This window comes from Lolium perenne, chromosome 3 (genome assembly GCF_019359855.2).
Source record: "Lolium perenne isolate Kyuss_39 chromosome 3, Kyuss_2.0, whole genome shotgun sequence".
In the NCBI taxonomy this organism is placed as follows: Eukaryota; Viridiplantae; Streptophyta; class Magnoliopsida; order Poales; family Poaceae; genus Lolium; species Lolium perenne.
In genome coordinates, this window is record NC_067246.2 from 80,521,584 (window position 1) to 80,542,190 (window position 20,607).

A 20,607-nucleotide genomic window follows, 5' to 3' on the forward strand; every position below is an offset into this window, starting at 1 on the left:
ACATTGCAGTCAATCATATGAATGATAACAGTATCAGTCATACATTGTACATATATCCAGTAATATCGTATCCCTTGATTGCCCATTTTTTTCTAGGAATTTCAAAGCTTAGCCGTGCATCCAAGGCTGCATATTTGACCTGATCAAAGCTTAATTCGGGTCTTGCCCATCCTTCCTCTCTTATTTTCTTGCATGATTCACCTTTCTTTTCCAAATTTGTCCCCAACACAGCATTTGACAGATCATAGAGTGATGGTATTCTTATATTCTTAACAACTGGATCTAGTTTATGAATATTGATCATCTTCTGCAAGTCGAACGCACACCTGATATTTAATCCATAAGGCATCAGCATCTTGCGATCCATATCAATTGCTGCACCAAAAAACCAAATCTTCCCCGAGCTCAAGAATTTCTTTAACAAACATGGAATCTTTGTTGCCTGAAATATCTGCGAAAATTCAAACTAAAGGTAAACGATGTATATAATTCGGAACAGTTGGTAAAAAACTTGTATGGTGTCATTTGTGATACCTGAAAAAGAATGATGTCATTGGCAACACATAGCTGCAAAACTGCTGCACGTTGCCGTTTATCCTCTGGAAGAAGTTTCTGCTTTGTTCCTTTCACTTTGTCAGTGAACTCGCAATCAAGACCAACGATCTTTGCGCTGGCGTCGCACAGGAAATCTTCGGATACGCGGTAGATCCACTTCTCCATTGTTGCAGCCCTTGTGGTTACGGTGACCTTGAATTCCATTGAGAGATGCTCGAACGAATATACGGTGTCACTTGTTTGGGGCGCCATAAGGATGGGAGAAGAAAATGGTTCAACTGATGGTTTTGATACCTATCCACTTGGTATGGGGTTCCTTTTATACAAGATCAAGGTGGTGACGATGAGTGAGAACACATCAGTGCCGATTTGTATTCCCTCGTTGGAATGTGATCAGACTGATAATTAATAGCGGATTAATCAATAATAATCGTGTGTTAGACGTACAGACGCAAAAGGGGCATGAGAGCAAGGAATTACGAACAAGGAGGGTTATCATCAATTATGCCTACTCTCCTACTAAGTTATCACCGTTGACCGACACGGTGGTGCCTTTTTATTTTCTCGCGCTCGTTGTGTTCGTAGGACTGCAATTGTAAGACGTGCTTCACTTGACTCGGCCAGGCCATGTCTAGCAGAAACCACCGTTTCAGTGTACCTGACCACACTTCCATAGAACATTTTTAGCCACATTAGATACATATATCAAACTAGTTATTTTTCACTTTTAGAATCACCAAGTAAATAATCTATATTTTGGATTTTCTACAAATGTTACATCGATTATAATGTTGACAAAAAAATACACCTGGTGCTATACAATGTATTTGACATGTTAAATAAAGTGAATTGTGCATAATAAATATATATACACACGGCATATTAATAAAAGCGCCGGCAACAACATGCCGGCCCCTTGGCCTAAGGCGCGAATCAGGCACGCCAGCGCCTCAAAACGCGGGAAAGTTTGGACGTGGGAGCCACATATCAGTAACGCTAGAGCGCCACGAGAGATATTTTCACCCACGACGCCCGGCCGGAAACTCTCCCGCCTGCCGCGTAGGAAATTCTACCGCGTAGGAGGTTTCCCGCCTCGCCGACAGTCTATATTATCCCACCACCCCCGCCTCATTGGTTCAAACAACATAGAAATGGAAAAATGTTCAATTCGTGGGACGACGTCGCGCTAGAGAGAACATCAGGTAGCGGTGCAATAAAAGCGCTAGGAGACGCGGCCGTTGCGGGACACGCGGCGGCGACTGGAGGAGGAGCAGGAGGAGTTCCCGCGACGGCGGCGGGAGGAGGTGAAGGAGCAGCTGGGGCTCGATGAGGAGGAACGGCTCTGTATGGTCACTGTAATTGTCGGAGCTGCTCGGTACGGTCACCGAGATGTGAAGTTCCATGGTCTGGCAGTGAGAAACAATGCCATGCATGTAGCCTACAAATTGCTGGAGTTATTCCATGAATACTTGCTGCATATGAGATGATTATTACAGAATATGGGCAACTACTGATAAATAAACACAGGAAAATGACAGTCGTTATTGGGCGGCGCCACCGTCGAAATTTTGCAGGCGGCGACCATATTTGGGCGGCGCCGCCTACAAGCCGCTGTATCCTGTATTCAACATTAAATACCACAACAACATAAAAGTTATAAATAAGCACAGCAAAATTATATATGTGAGCACAAACTGATGACATGTATAAATTCAAACTAGTTGCTTTATATTTGATCATAGCATTACATAGCATTGCATTACATAGCATCTCCAAAAGGCTACTGCATCTCCAAAATGTTACTGCACTACATAGCATTGCTTGCAAACTCTAACTTTGGTTAACTCAAAGCTACTGCATTACATAGCTACTGCATCTCCATCTACCACTACACATGTACACCACAAACTACTTCAAAAGCTAGCAGTACACATGTACTGCTCATCTTCTCCAAAAGCATACATCTCCATCATCTACTGGCTCTTAACCATGGACTTCTTCTTGTACTGCATCTACAATTAGCTTCCACTAGCAGGGGGGTTCCATGCAATCGGCACCCCAAGCGGAGCAGCCCCGTGCTCCATGGATTTCATCAACAATCGAGCCATTTCGATCTTCGAAATGTACCTCAAACCAACCCTTGGATCATCTGCATACTTGCAAACCTCAATGACCTCGGACGTGTGCTCCGGTTCGCCGCCGGCCTTGGCAGCACCGGCTCTGTATGCAGCAATGATATGCAGCGGCATCTCCACCAAATGGCGCACCTTGAACTCGGAATCCCAGCGGATGAGAAGCTCCATACCTCTGCGCCTGCACGCCACCCCCAGACGCTTCATATCGACCATGGACCGAGGAGCAAAGACCTCCTCCTGCGGCAGCCCCGCCATATCCATCAGAGCCGCCGCCGCTTTCTCCTCCTCTTGCCCTTCTTTGGTACAGGACGACGGCTGCAGGTACAGGCGACAAAGAGGCTCCATCACTGGGCCGACGGACTGCTGTGGCGATGAAGGAGAGGACGTGCCGGCGGTCTTCTGTGGCGACGAAGGGGAGGATGTGCCGCCGGTCTTCTGTGGCGACGAATCGGAGAGGTTGTGCCGGCGAGCTGCTGTGGGGGACGAATCGGCCGGCCGGCTGCTGTACAGTCGATTCGGCCGGCGGCTGCTGTGGGCGACGAATCGGCGGCGGGCTGCTGTGGGCTCGATTCGGCCGGCGGCTTCTGTCGGCGACGAATCGGCGGCGGGCTGCTGTGGGCGACGAATCGGCGGCGGGCTGCTGTACAGTCGATTCGGCCGGCGGCTGCTGTGGGCGACGAATCGAGCCTGGCCTGCTGTGGGGTCGATTCTGCCGGCGGCTCCAGTGGGCGACGAATCGGCGGCCGCCGTGGCCGAATCGGCCGACGGTGCGTACGAATCGGCGGCGGCTCCTGTGGGCGACGAACAAACAAACACAAAAACGAAGAACTGGGGGAGTGCGGGTTGGACGCGGCGGGTGGAGAATGGGGGCGGGTCAACGCCATGGGGAATGGACTTTGCATTTCTCTCCCCATGTGCTGTTTTGCAATTACGCCCCTACACTTTCTGTTTTCTGCACGACGGTCAGCCAACGCAGTTACTTTGATTCAATTCATGTCAAAGTTGAGTGACCTGCACGTCCTAGCTGCTAAATACACGCTCGCGTACACCACCAGTGACCGTATAAATCATGTATGACAAGTTCGGTGACCTCCGCGGCGTATTTCGGCAGTACGGTGACCGTACCGAGCAGCTCCGACAATTACAGTGACCATTGGTGCATTTTACTCTTTCGGGGATGGGGATGGTCGGGGATCGGTGCGGCGCTGGTGGAGGTTTCCCCTGAGATCCCAGTACCCATCGCCAACTTGACCCATACCAAAGTGCTAACACATCGGTCGGTAAATGAAATGTTTATATCACTTGTTATAATAAAAAAAAAGATACAACGGGTGTCGGATAGAAGATGATGTGACACAATTTACTAACAATTACAATCGTTGTTACTAAACTGCGCAACATCACCTTATATCCATACACAGTTTTACCTCAACATAAATGACACGTGAGGGGAGTTGAACTCACAACCTATGCATAATACCTTCGAACCACTAGGACAAACCATTCTGTGTGTTGCAATCCTTATCTAATGTATCAAATACTAGTACTTGTACTACATACTCTTCCCCATTATTAAATTCTCATTGACTGCCAAACAGGGTTAGGTTTATCCAGTCCTCCGAACAGGGCGTCGTGCAGCTGCGCTAATCAGCAAGAAGATCACAAGCAAAGATAGCAAAGCATCAACAACCGACAGAGCACCGACAAAATCAATCTTCAGGACTGCTGATCTACTATAAGTCCTCTCACCGCTAGTCAACTCCGTGTCAATTTTGCTTTTTCTGGTCTTGAATTAGGGTCGTCATGCCGGCTGGGAACCTGCTCTCACAGGCGAGTAATTTAACAGGATCTGTTTAGAAGTGGCTGTAATAAAAGATGTTACTATGCTTCCTATTATTATACGGTTTTGTTTGGTGCTGCAGCTGTACTTGTCTTAAGGTAAGAGATGTACTTCACCATAATGGGACCTGTACCTACCCAACGAAACCGAAAGATTGCAGATAAACAAATAAATAACCAGTTAAAAACAACAACACCTTGAATAACCAATAGACTGTTAATGCTTACAATACGCCTTATTATAAGATTCTTCAATACAACCGAGACATAGGTACAAATAAAAATAAAACATCCTTGACACAAACTTCAATAAAATTTCAACACATGGTTTGAACAAAACAATCGCATTATAACCGACTTAAAATATTTCACTAGCAATACTTCTAAAGTTTTCGGACACTTCTTCATATCTAAAAGCCAAATTCAAATCCATTTGTAACGGTAGGAACAAACCACATAGGAGACTCCACAATATCACCCCAGCCAGCCGCAGCATATTCGAAAGAGGAGCCAATGCCAACTCCACCATTGAGTGACATCCTACACCAATCTGGAACAGGCTGTGGTACTTGGTGGAAACGCTTGTGAGTAGCAAACACACAGTCTGATGTGAAAACTGAAGCTGCATTGACATCGTTGAGACCAGCTGCCTCGGGAGGACCAAGCAGAAACGGGTAGTTTATACCAAGAAACAAAGATGTGCCTTGCAGACCTTCAAGCCTGACCCAATTTGGCGTGGCAGGGTCATCACCATAAGAATCTTTAGCATAGACATGACAACGCATCGATGGGTAAATCAGTAGCTCCCTCCCCATATGATCGATCGGATTACCTTCACTGGGTTCACCATGACCTCTAACATTAATCCAAAGAATAGTGCCTTCATAGCCCGGAGAAAGGAACCACGTGCCGGGAGCAATGTTGTTGCCATCATGAACACCACCATGTAGATTTGGCTGCTCAACAATCTCTGGAGCAGCTATCACCCGAGGAGCAAGACTGCACCTGTTTTTTTTTTGCTTAAACGTGGTCAAGATAGATCGGATACTATATAACTATAAGAAAAACGTGATGCAAAAAATAGTATAAAGTAAGTGAAGAAATAAAGAAAAAAAAACTATAAGCACAAAAATCAAAAACTCACCCCAAATAGTTGGATCCCAAACAAGGACATCCCCTCTGGGTGCAGTAACAGCGTAGATCCTACCACTGGTAAGAATGGCATCAACATACCTTGACGGTGCAAGGTAATCGTTGCGAAGGATCCTCCACTGCACGTCCCTACTACCACCACGCATGATTGCAATCATCTTATCAAACACTGCTATGACATAGTAGTTCCATTTGTTTCCAACCCTGTATGGTTCAGCAGTTATCTGAATCTTCAACAACTGCATGTGTGCCAAATCATACCGATACAAGAAAGGCCCATCAGGAGCGATGCCAACGTTACGAACGGATGGCAGAAGGATCTCCTCGTCTGTGTAGACGTTAAGCAGAGACCACCGTGCTTGCTCTTGAACAACTGCAACCCATTCGCCATTGGAACCAACCCAGTGCTTGTCGCCTGGCCCGACCTGTGTACAAGGTACAAATGCTTTTGCGAAAGGAGCGTCTAGTGGCATCAGCGATGCGTCAATACCCTGCGAATTTTCGAATTTTCTAGTATGAAATACAGTACACAAACATTTTGTTGCAATCCATGAAAAACAATGAATACCTGTTCAGTGCGATCAGCGGGCCATGAACTAGGATCAGAATGCAGCAGACACGGCGATCCAAAAGGAAACCTTGCATCCTCACGGATAGCGTTGCGCATACCTGGCATACCTCGGGACATTCTAGCAACGGTGATGACGTCTGAGTGAGCGCTGATATGCGTCAATGGACCAGAAGCGATCTCAGAAACGACAGAGGAAGAACCCTTCTCCATTGATGAAGAAGAGTGGATATTCCTGTACAGCAGTATGTTGTTGTTTCTCAGCGGATGATGTGATAGAGATACAAGGAAATGTTCAGAATATAAGAACTGGAGTTGGCAGTTAGTAGTAGCGGTTGCTAATTATAGACCATGAAAAACACTTATGCGCCAACACCTATGAAACCGTCAAAAGTAGTGGGGGTGAAAGCAGTTACAGGAGTGAGGGGGTCGTCCATCAGTTCCAAAAATAAGTTTAATACAGAGCATTAAAATCATCCATTTCATGATATGCAACCGTACTTACGCATCCATTGCATGCTATGCAACCATATTTATGCATCATGTTGTACAAAGAAAGATAGTGCACCTGCTGGTTTAGCACTCCATCAACAACATAAATGTACCTATGCAGCACATCGTTCGGTACTTATACATACTATGTAATAGTACTCGTGATTCTGATTGCACAGTACTCATCTGGGATCAGCTGTACTCTACCCTATTACAAACTGTACCTATCACATAAAACAGAAGAAACAAACGGAAAAAAATCTGGTTCTCATCTACATGACACAACTGTCCTCGATTTAGTTGCAACACTGTACTCTACGCTATTACTAACTGTACCTATCCCATAGACCGAAGAAACCAACTATACCGACAGAAACAATCTCGTACTCCTCTCCATGCAGCACCTGTACCCTGTGCGGGCGGCGGCAGCCTTCAACTTCCTCGACGCCCGGGGCACCTTGTCCTTGCTTCCAATAGGGCGACCGCGTCCCCGCTTCAGGTTGCTGACCGGGAATTGGACGCCATACCTTCGATCTGAACAGTTTCTGAGCGACGGATGAGACTCGACGATTCCTCTCTCGAGGCAGATCCAACGGCACCATAGCAATCGCCGTTCCGCATTCGCGGCGAAGATACTAGCAACGTGTCACGCGTCCCGCCACATGCCACCGGAGGTACATGTGCAACCTTGGTTTAACCCTTACCAACAGTCTGTACCCGAGTTGGTGCCACGCCTGTACTCCCGCATACAGCACAACCGTACTACATAATATCAACAACATTAGATATTACAGAAAACAGAAACTATCATCTAAAACCAAAAGATACAGTTTTTGATCTTCGTGCCGCATCTGTAATTTCCCCAGCTGCAACCAAAACCAAAAGAAACAACCTGGTAATAATATTCATTATTAAAATAATGAATATTATCGTTAGAGTACAAGTGGTATTGTTCAGAATATCACAAAATCCAACAAAACCCCGACGTGGTGGGTCCCACAATATCAACCAATTCGTCTTCTACATCTATATTATAGCTGTATTAGGGCAAACACCTACATACTCACCTCTAATCTACTCAAACACCCACGGAAGAACTCACCGCAAGGACGCGGTACAGGCCGACCCCGTTCAAGAACTTGTCGGAGAATCAAGATAGTCTCCACTGCTTCTCCATCCGAGGTTAGTTTCCCATCAAGCAACAGACTGCACTACGATGCCTGAATTCGTTGTCTCCACACCTGTATTCCTTTTATACGAATTAGAACACATAGACTGTGCGACAGCTCCCATTTCTTCCCCCACCACCGGTCCAGCAAAAAGTAAGGGCAAACCCTAGCGAGCCGCCAAACACCTATCCTCTCTACACTCCACTACTCCTCATCAACCAGCGGTGAAGGAAGCTGTGGAGATCTGAGTTATTGCTGCGGAGATCACAGTGGCTACTCTACTCACTCCGCCGACTCCGCCGGCCACCCTTCAATGGCGACGGCGCGTGCCTTTAGAGATCTGTGAGTTCGGGCACAGTATGGATCAATTCCACCGATGGCTCATCCTTTAGTTTCTTCTCCAATGGTATATAGAAATTAAGGAAGTAAATGGCATCTGCGTCTAAAGCAGACCCTTCGTTATTAAATATTTTTTTGCTTATTACTCTGACTGTTGTAAACAGTATTAGCTCTCTAATACACTCAGAATCGCAGGTACAAACCTTATTAATCTAAGGCAAAACTACAACCTTATGTGTGTAACCATGAGTAGAAACCAAGGAAAATTTAAATAATAACTTTACCGCCCTGCACATATTGCCTTATCAATTTAAGACATAATTACAGCCTTATGTGTGAAAGTGCGCTAAGACACTCATCTTAACAAAATTAATTTAAGAATAGTTTCCATGATAAATTTAAACAGTTGCTTTCCTCACATGCAGATTTTTGCATTTCAATTTCAGGAAGAATAGCAAATCTCCGGTATGACAAGTCAGCAGCTATCACCGTCCTTGAATGAAGGTAATGTACAAACTTATCCCTCGATGCAAAAATGTGTTACTCTTATGATTCCTTTGAAGTCAAACCTGTTTATCTATAAAGCATATTAAAAAAAAAATTGAAAATTTCTAATATAAAATTTTTCTGGTACTTACCATCCATGACAATGAGTTTAAGACTAACTAAAACGTCTCTACAACTAAAATGCGTCTGTATAAAAGTATAATAGATTCAAACAATTATATTAAATTTTAAATACGAATTCCATGTATTAACCTTTGGATAGATGATTTCTGCGATATTATTGCAGCCACTATAAATCATGAGGAAGCTCCAATTGCCCCACAAAACTTGAAGCCATCAATGTTGTGTTCCCAGAAGAACAAGACAACATAAATGCATTCAATGCAAGTATACGATCTAAAAGGAAAAATTGTGAAGCAAGAACGAGCGCAGATTCCTCTAAAAATATTGCGATAAAGAATGACCGCCTCCTCGCAGAAACATTTTGAATAGCCTTGCAGGAAGAAAGCACAAGAATATATCATCAGAGAAAGAGGCAGCAAGAATGGAAAAAGAGTCTGAAAACATGTTAAAGAAAACTGCCGATATTGGTTCTAAAAGTCCAAGGAGAAGCAAACGATTGTCATATACAAAAGAGACAGTAGTCACCAGCTCTAGCCAAAGTGCTCCAAATATCAATGAAGAAGAAAAAACACAGCCTACAAAATCTGCCAAAGAAGGAAAGAAATCAAAAAACGCCGCCGCAATAAGAAAATCGTATCGCAATACCAAACATCACGCTGAGCATGACGACAACGAAGAGAACAACACAAGCGAAAAAGAAAACGATGAATACAACGAGGTAAATATGATTATTTTTCTTAGTACCTTGGATCCAAAATAAATGCATTTATTATATTGTTAAACATTTTTGTCTAACACAATTGATTTTAATCATGCAGAACATATCTGAAAATTCAGAAGATAAAAAAAATAAAGGCAATAAACAGGAAAAGGCAAGAAGGATTGCAAAAAAAGCAAAAATAAATTTTATGGCCAGAACGATCAACAAGACAGTAAGATGCTCACTTAGACAGCTATTCACCTGTGTTGAAATATTGGAGGAACGGCATATAAAAAGACTTCGGGATGCAGGTTTGGGTCCCTTGCTTGACAGCAAGATCAGACAAAACATTAATATCCGACTTGCCTGCTTCCTTATGAATAGAATAGATCCAACAACCATGACTCTGAATCTAGGAGTAGCAAACAAAGTAATTGAGATTACATCTTATGCTATCCATCTGCTTTTTGGACTGCCAGACGGTTCAAACACAACTCCTAGACCATCAGAAAGTGGCAACGACAAAACATTGCATGATCTGAAGATTGAGCTTGGGTTTAGGAAAAATGAGGATATGAATACTGATGACCTTCGCAAGCTCCTAAGGCTGTTGGTTAAAGACGAAGCAAACGACGATTTGGCTCTGAAAGTATTTGTGTTGATAATGTACATGAAATTCATATGCCCTGGAACAGCTGTCCGTGTGTCAAGGGAGGCAGCAATGGTAAAAAATCTGGACATATCAAAGTTGAAGGACATGGATTTGTGTCAGTTGCTTGTAGATGAGCTCAAGAGAGCAGTCATTCAGTACAGAAAATCTAAATCAAAATGGACTGCCCTGCCTGGCTGCATCATAGCACCAGTTCTGTTATATCTTGACTGTTGTATGAAACAAGGCCTTTCAGACCTGGACACAAGAACACCTCGTACACACTTCATGGATTATGAAAAACTAAAGAGCATCGCTGCAGCAGACTGTGCTAAAAAAGGCGGGAAGACCCCAATACCTGGATATTTGGAAACTTACCTGTAAGAAAATTTCAATGACCCTTTATCTTTTTTGTTAATTGTATCTCATATTGCATAAGTTAATACAATGTTTTCATTTTCTCATCCCAACAGTGGAAAGCACCAAATGACATAGTTTACTACCAGAAAAGGAATCCACTAAAAAGAATGTATCCGCACCATGAAGACCAAATGATGTCGGCAAAGCGTACTTTCAGAAAATCAAGCATTCCAGCTGGTGGTTCCATTGAAGAAGAAAACACCAGTGTATCAGAAGATACATTGGAACAGATTGACAACCTGCTGACTAGCGCATACGACCTATCACACAAAGTACCAACTACATTTGACCGCCTCAAAAATGGAACAGCTGCTGAAAACCAAGCATCTACTGTCAAAGAAATTTCTGACAACGAAGCTAAAGTTATAGAAAGTTTACAGAAGACAACATTTCATCTCAGACAAACTTTCGCATTGTTCAAGAAAGCACAGGATGAACGTTGCAAGCAAATTCAGCAAGATGAAAGGATAGCAAATAATGAGGTACGACAAAAGACATAATCACACTGGCAATTTTTTGTTGTGTCTGTTCAAATTTAACTAATCTAACTACTTACAAATCATAATTTTAAATTTCCAAGTACAACAATACTATAAGACTAATAAAGTTTAAATACAAAAAACCAGGTTGACAAAGAAGCTGCATCTCCAACTCAAGAAGGCACTGCAGAAAAAACAAGAAGTGGAAAAAATGTGAGTTAACCTCGACTACATATGAGTTAACTTCAATTACAAATACAGCAACCGTTTAAATTATTTTTCTAACTTGTTAACATATCGTAACAGGTTGCGAAGTAACCTGCTTCTGCAAAAGAAAGGATTCAGGTACAATCAAACAATGAACATAATATTAACTTGTTCATTGAATACAAAATAAAGTAATACTATTAAGTTGCTGTGGTGAATTTACAAAATAAATAATTTTTTTATAATAAACTTTTTATGTTATATCTTTGATTTACAGGTGCAAGATGATGGCCCAATGGAAGCATCAGAAAACTTTTACTTCTACAACTGAAGTGTGACGAATGTCTGTACTAAGACGTTGGTTTGAACTACCTACAACTTTTTTAGTATCTGTACTTTTTGTAAACGTCTGCAAAGTTGAAAATCCGCAAACATATCATTGCATAACTTCCTGATTCGAACCAGTGATTATCAATGTGAAACAAGTGTACTCCACAATCCTTGCACATGTAACTCCGCCAGACAAAACAGAAATTGTTGCAGAGAAACAAAAAAAAACACGGTTGGTACGGACGCTGTACTCATCTCTATGTCACCTCCGTACTCCACAATCCTTCCACATGTACCTCCGCTAGACAAAACAGACATTGTTGCAGAGAAACAAACAGAAACACGGACCCCTGCTCCCATTGGTGCGGACACTATATTTGTCTCTCTGTCACCTCCGTATTCCACAATCATTGCACATGTACCTGCGTTAGACAAAACGGAAAATCACAAAGGGAAACAAAGAGAAACACGGTATAGTGCTCCTCACCGTGAGGATGCTGTACTCGTTTCTCCCACACATCTGTACTACACAAGCCTTGCACCTGTACATGCGCTAGACAAAACGGAAAATCACAAAGGGAAACACGGTACCGTGCTCCTCACCGTGCGGATGCTGTACTCGTCACTACCTCATATCTGTACTCCACAAGCCGACCTGCGCTAGACAAAACGGAAAATCACAAAGGGAAACACGGTACCGTGCTCCTCACCGTGCGGATGCTGTACTCGTTTCTCCCTCATATCTGTACTCCACAAGCCTTGCACCTGTACCTGCGCTAGACAAAACGGAAAATAACAAAGGGAAACACAGTACCGTGCTCCTCACCGTACGGATATTGTAATCGTCTCTACCTCACATCTGTACTCCACAAACCTTGCACCTGTACCTGCGCTAGACAAAACGGAAAATCACAAAGGGAAACACAAAGATGTTGTTCCTTACCGTGCGGATATTGTACTCGTCTCTACCACACATCTGTACTACACAAGCCTTGCACCTGTACATGCGCTAGACAAAACGGAAAATCACAAAGGGAAACACGGTACCGTGCTCCGTATCTGTACTCCACAAGCCTTGCACCTGTACCTGCGCTAGACAAAACGGAAAATCACAAAGGGAAACACAGTACAGTGTTCCTCACCGTGCGGATATTGTACTCGTCTCTACCTCACATATGTACTCCACAAGCCTTGCACCTGTACCTGCGCTAGACAAAACGGAAAATAACAAAGGGAAACACAGTACCGTGCTCCGTATCTGTACTCCACAAGCCTTGCACCTGTACCTGCGCTAGACAAAACGGAAAATCACAAAGGGAAACACGGTACCGTGCTCCTCACCGTGCGGATGCTGTACTCGTTTCTCCCTCATATCTGTACTCCACAAGCCTTGCACCTGTACCTGCGCTAGACAAAACGGAAAATAACAAAGGGAAACACAGTACCGTGCTCCTCACCGTGCGGATATTGTACTCGTCTCTACCGCACATCTGTACTCCACAAACCTTGCACCTGTACCTGCGCTAGACAAAACGGAAAATAACAAAGGGAAACACGGTACCGTGCTCCTCACCGTGCGGATGCTGTACTCGTTTCTCCCTCATATCTGTACTCCACAAGCCTTGCACCTGTACCTGCGCTAGACAAAACGGAAAATAACAAAGGGAAACACAGTACCGTGCTCCTCACCGTGAGGATGCTGTACTCGTCTCCACTTCACATCTGTACTCCACAAATCTTGCACCTGTACCTGCGCTAGACAAAACGAAAATCATCCAGAGGAACACAGAACGTGCTCCTCTTGATGCAGACGCTGTACTCGTTAATCCCTCACCTCCATACCAACCAAGCCTTGCACCTTCAACTACAATAGACAAAAACGGGAATAATCCAGAGAAACAAGGTCAAGTGCTCCTCTTGGTAAAGACGCTGTCCTCGTATTTCCGCCACCGCTGTACTGTACAAGCCTTGCACTTGTACCTGCGCTATTGTCTTTCCTATTATTGTCTTTTTGAGAACAATCCCACCCACACATCGGAAACTAATGAACCACAACATCCACAGCGTGCTGGAACAATATAATACATGTAAAAGGCACTGGACGACAAAACACCGCACTAGGTCCCGTATGTCATAAAGGCAGAATACAATAAGTGTAAAAGAGAGTGGACGACAAGACCTCACAGTAGCTCCCGGATGTAATAGTGGCAGAATAGAATAAACATAAAACAGAGTGGACGATAATGCCCCCAAGTAGGTCCCGAATGTATAGAGTCATAATAGAATAAATATAAAAGTGAATGGACAATAACACCCCTAAGTAGGTCAGAAATGTCTTTGGGTAAAAACCACACCAAAACTACTCTACTTGGCTTCTAAAATCAACAGTTCCACACCAACCGCTTTGCAAGAATCCACCTCCTTATCCAAAACAGGAAAAGAAAGCAACAACAGCAAGGGAGCATCGCCGGCATCTCCATCACAGCACACCAGCTTCAATTCGGAAAACTATCCCAGGTTTCGGATCATTGGTATGTATATCTCCAAAACTTATAGATTCTGTGGAAACTCTATGTTATAAATAGATCAGTCGCATACAACAATAATGCAGAAAACAGATCTAGGGTCTACTGGAAAACAGTCTCACTACGCTTTCTTTTGCCACCTCGTGAATCAAGCACGAACTTGAAGTTCCGCTCATGGATCTAATAGGAACAAACATCACACACATACATCGTATTCGAGGTCAATCAAGGGAAAAAGATCAAATGTCGGCGGACACAGAGATATCAATAAGTATATAAAATTTTAATTCCAAGTCAACCAAGAAAACAAGGTTAAATGATTAATATAGGTCATGAACAATATATTCGTTGCTAAAATATACTAATATTCCACACTATGATATTTAAATGACAAATAAGAAAAGATATAACTATAAATCAAATGAATTTCATTATCACTTCGAACTAAGTTGAAACAAATAAATTATTTATATCCAAAATGTATTTGTTTGCATTAGTGAATAATCTGTAGTTCCTTGGTCTCCAAAATATATTGCAAGCATATGCAATTTGATGGTTACCTTTTTGTTCTACATAGAAAATGCTCTCAAGACTGCAAAAGGATGCACACAACAGGGCAAAGAAGTACGGATACTTGTGCAGAAGCTGTCCAATATGCGAGGCCGACCCTCACTACCAGGTTTCAAAAAATATATTACTCATCAAATACAATGAAAGTTGACCTAAATTCAATTTAAATATGATTTATAATGAATGAATTAATAATTGAAATGTCATATCTAGGAAACACTGCTTGCAAGAATTCAGGAGACTGCGCAATCAAGGGCAGAGGAATACGGAAACTTGTGCAACAACTATCCAACATACGGCGTCGACCCTGAAGACCAGGTTTTCAAATAATCATAAGTTAATGCTTAGTTGCGTATAAACCATATTACTTCATGTCATGCAATGAAAGTTAATTTAATTTTATTTAAATCTTAATGCATCTAAACTATATGATCTTAATGCATCTAAACTGTAGGAAAGTCACGCAACAGGTAATCAGGGTACAACCAACACTGCCACTGAAAAGAGGCAAAGCAATGATGAAAGTGACAACAGCACGGAAAAAGGTGTTGACAGAGATATTGATGAAAGTTATGCACAGTTTATCTCAGAGGTGTTGAACAAGATAACTGTTAGAGGTACAAATAGTAGCAACCAAAAAAGCAAACATTACAGTGAATATATAGTTTTCAATGAAAAATTTAAAATACCTCTTGATTGTAGGACCTGGACTGTATGGAAACGAAAATTTTGACGAAGCATGCGTCTTTGGAAACCACGTGGAGATGAATTACACTCAAGTATTCCAGCTGACAAATGAAGTCATCACGAACCAGACACCAGCTATTAAACATTATATTTGCACCATGACTAAATCATTTGTTACAAGAGGCATATCTAAGATGGTAAGTTTATCGGAGTTTTCGTAAGTCTATCTCGTCAATTATATAAAATACTTACTGTCTTCATGACAAGAAAACTTCTGACATACTGTACAACAAAACTAATAATGGTTCGTTAATATCTTAGGAATTTTCAGAAGAATTCACTAATGAACACATTCGGGGATTCATACAAGAACCGGTTAAAGTTGCCGTCAGCTGCACATCGGGAGACATTACAATGTATGCTACCATGAAGATGGATAAGAATGGGAAAGCTATGATAAAGAAAGGATTCCGAGATATAGTTCAAGAATTTTACCTGAAAGAAGGAGACATTTGCTCATTTAGCTTCAAAGATGAAAGAGGATCTCCATTCTTACATGGCAGTGCCTGGCTCAAGCTTGTCATAACAAAGCTAAAATGTGAGGCGTAAGTTAAAATAAGTACAATGTGTCGTACAGAAACAATGTGAACCACGCAACGAATTACGTTCAAGTATTTGTATTTGGTTATTAGTTAATGCTAGTGTCACGTGTACTTTTCAATATTTTATATGTAATATTTGAGAAACTACTCGAATTTATTGACACTGTAATGTTAATGGTAGTGTCATATGTCTGAAATTCATTTGCTGCGAACTGTACTCGACTCGTCCTCACCGCTGTACTCGACAAGCCTTTGCACCTGTAACTACACTAGTGAAAAAGGAAAGAGACACAGTCCTGTACTCCTACATAAGTTGTACTCGACTCGTCCTCACCGCTGTACTCGACAAGCCTTTGCACCTGTAACTACACTAGTGAAAACGGAAAGAGACAAAATCATGTACTCCTCTTTGTGCGAAACATGTACTCGGTTCGCCATCACCATTGTACTTGACACGCATTTGAACCAGTACCTGCGATGGAGAAGCACAGACTTGTACTCATTTTGATGCGAAACCTGTACACGACTAGCCGTCATCGCCGTACTCGACACCCAACAGAACATGTACATACGCTAGAGAAAGCGGAAATCTTTCCAGATAAATCAAAAAGAAAAACACAGTACCGTGGTCCTCTTCCTACCTAACCTGTACTCGTATCTACGCCGGGGATGTACTTCACCACCATTCGAACATGTACCTGCGCTAGAAAAAATGGAAAATCTTTACAGATAAATCAAAAGAGAAATACAGTACCGTGCTCCTCTTCCTACATAACCTGTACTCGTCTCTACGCCGGGAATGTACTTCACAGCACTTCGGACGTGTACCTGCGCTAGAGGAAACGGAAATCTTTCCAGATAAACCAAAAGAGAAACACAGTACCGTGCTCCTCTTCCTACATAACCTGTACTCGTCTCCACGACGAGGATGTACTTCACACCCCTTCGGACGTGTACCTGCGCTAGAGGAAACGGAAATCTTTCCAGATAAACCAAAAGAGAAACACAGTACCGTGCTCCTCTTCCTACAAAACCTGTACTCGTCTCTACGCCGAGGATGTACTTCGCACCCCTTCGGACGTGTACCTGCGCTAGAGGAAACGGAAATCTTTCCAGATAAACCAAAAGAGAAACACAGTACCGTGCTCCTCTTCCTACATAACCTGTACTCGTCTCCACGACGAGGATGTACTTCACACCCCTTCGGACGTGTACCTGCGCTAGAGGAAACGGAAATCTTTCCAGATAAACCAAAAGAGAAACACAGTACCGTGCTCCTCTTCCTACAAAACCTGTACTCGTCTCCACGCCGTGGATGTACTTCACACAACTTCGAACCTGTACCTGCGCTAGAGAAAACGGAAAATCTTTCCAGATAAACCAAAAGAGAAACACAGTACCGTGCTCCTCTTCCTACAAAACCTGTACTCGTCTCAACGCCGAGGATGTACTTCGCACAACTTCGAACCTGTACCTGCGCTAGAGGAAACGGAAATCTTTCCAGATAAACCAAAAGAGAAATACAGTACCGTGCTCCTCTTCCTACCTAGGCTGTACTCGTCTCCACGCCGTGGATGTACTTAACACACCTTCGGACGTGTACCTGCGCTAGAGGAAACGGAAATCTTTCCAGATAAACCAAAAGAGAAATACAGTACCGTGCTCCTCTTCCTACCTAGGCTGTACTCGTCTCCACGCCGTGGATGTACTTAACACACCTTCGAACCTGTACCTGCGCTAGAGAAAACGGAAAATCTTTCCAGATAAACCAAAAGAGAAATACAGTACCGTGCTCCTCTTCCTACCTAGGCTGTACTCGTCTCCACGCCGTGGATGTACTTCACACACCTTCGAACCTGTACCAGCGCTAGAGAAAACGGAAAATCTTTCCAGATAAACCAAAAGAGAAACACAGTACCGTGCTCCTCTTCCTACCTAGGCTGTACTCGTCTCTACGCCGAGGATGTACTTCACACCCCTTCGGACGTGTACCTGCGCTAGAGGAAACGGAAATCTTTCCAGATAAACCAAAAGAGAAATACAGTACCGTGCTCCTCTTCCTACCTAGGCTGTACTCGTCTCCACGCCGTGGATGTACTTCACACACCTTCGAACCTGTACCTGCGCTAGATAAAACGGAAAATCTTTCCAGATAAACCAAAAGAGAAATACAGTACCGTGCTCCTCTTCCTACCTAGGCTGTACTCGTCTCCACGCCGTGGATGTACTTCACACACCTTCGAACCTGTACCTGCGCTAGAGAAAACGGAAAATCTTTCCAGATAAACCAAAAGAGAAATACAGTACCGTGCTCCTCTTCCTACAAAACCTGTACTCGTCTCTACGCCGGGGATGTACTTCACACCCCTTCGGACGTGTACCTGCGCTAGAGGAAACGGAAATCTTTCCAGATAAACCAAAAGAGAAACACAGTACCGTGCTCCTCTTCCTACAAAACCTGTACTCGTCTCTACGCCGGGAATGTACTTCACACCCCTTCGGACGTGTACCTGCGCTAGAGGAAACGGAAATCTTTCCAGATAAACCAAAAGAGAAACACAGTACCGTGCTCCTCTTCCTACAAAACCTGTACTCGTCTCCACGCCGGGAATGTACTTCACACCCCTTCGGACGTGTACCTGCGCTAGAGGAAACGGAAATCTTTCCAGATAAACCAAAAGAGAAACACAGTACCGTGCTCCTCTTCCTACAAAACCTGTACTCGTCTCCACGCCGGGAATGTACTTCACACAACTTCGGACGTGTACCTGCGCTAGAGGAAACGGAAATCTTTCCAGATAAACCAAAAGAGAAACACAGTACCGTGCTCCTCTTCCTACAAAACCTGTACTCGTCTCCACGCCGTGGATGTACTTCACACAACTTCGAACCTGTACCTGCGCTAGAGAAAACGGAAAATCTTTCCAGATAAACCAAAAGAGAAACACAGTACCGTGCTCCTCTTCCTACCTAGGCTGTACTCGTCTCCACGCCGGGGATGTACTTCACACACCTTCGAACCTGTACCTGCGCTAGAGGAAACGGAAAATCTTTACAGATAAACCAATAGAGAAATACAGTACCGTGCTCCTCTTCCTACCTAGGCTGTACTCGTCTCCACGCCGTGGATGTACTTAACACACCTTCGGACGTGTACCTGCGCTAGAGGAAACGGAAATCTTTACAGATAAACCAAAAGAGAAATACAGTACCGTGCTCCTCTTCCTACCTAGGCTGTACTCGTCTCCACGCCGTGGATGTACTTAACACACCTTCGAACCTGTACCTGCGCTAGAGGAAACGGAAAATCTTTCCAGATAAACCAAAAGAGAAATACAGTACCGTGCTCCTCTTCCTACCTAGGCTGTACTCGTCTCCACGCCGTGGATGTACTTCACACACCTTCGAACCTGTACCAGCGCTAGAGAAAACGGAAAATCTTTCCAGATAAACCAAAAGAGAAACACAGTACCGTGCTCCTCTTCCTACCTAGGCTGTACTCGTCTCTACGCCGAGGATGTACTTCACACCCCTTCGGACGTGTACCTGCGCTAGAGGAAACGGAAATCTTTCCAGATAAACCAAAAGAGAAATACAGTACCGTGCTCCTCTTCCTACCTAGGCTGTACTCGTCTCCACGCCGTGGATGTACTTCACACACCTTCGAACCTGTACCTGCGCTAGATAAAACGGAAAATCTTTCCAGATAAACCAAAAGAAAAATACAGTACCGTGCTCCTCTTCCTACCTAGGCTGTACTCGTCTCCACGCCGTGGATGTACTTCACACACCTTCGAACCTGTACCTGCGCTAGAGAAAACGGAAAATCTTTCCAGATAAACCAAAAGAGAAATACAGTACCGTGCTCCTCTTCCTACAAAACCTGTACTCGTCTCTACGCCGGGGATGTACTTCACACCCCTTCGGACGTGTACCTGCGCTAGAGGAAACGGAAATCTTTCCAGATAAACCAAAAGAGAAACACAGTACCGTGCTCCTCTTCCTACAAAACCTGTACTCGTCTCTACGCCGGGAATGTACTTCACACCCCTTCGGACGTGTACCTGCGCTAGAGGAAACGGAAATCTTTCCAGATAAACCAAAAGAGAAACACAGTACCGTGCTCCTCTTCCTACAAAACCTGTACTCGTCTCTACGCCGGGAATGTACTTCACACCCCTTCGGACGTGTACCTGCGCTAGAGGAAACGGAAATCTTTCCAGATAAACCAAAAGAGAAACACAGTACCGTGCTCCTCTTCCTACAAAACCTGTACTCGTCTCTACGCCGGGAATGTACTTCACACCCCTTCGGACGTGTACCTGCGCTAGAGGAAACGGAAATCTTTCCAGATAAACCAAAAGAGAAACACAGTACCGTGCTCCTCTTCCTACAAAACCTGTACTCGTCTCCACGCCGTGGATGTACTTCACACAACTTCGAACCTGTACCTGCGCTAGAGAAAACGGAAAATCTTTCCAGATAAACCAAAAGAGAAATACAGTACCGTGCTCCTCTTCCTACCTAGGCTGTACTCGTCTCCACGCCGTGGATGTACT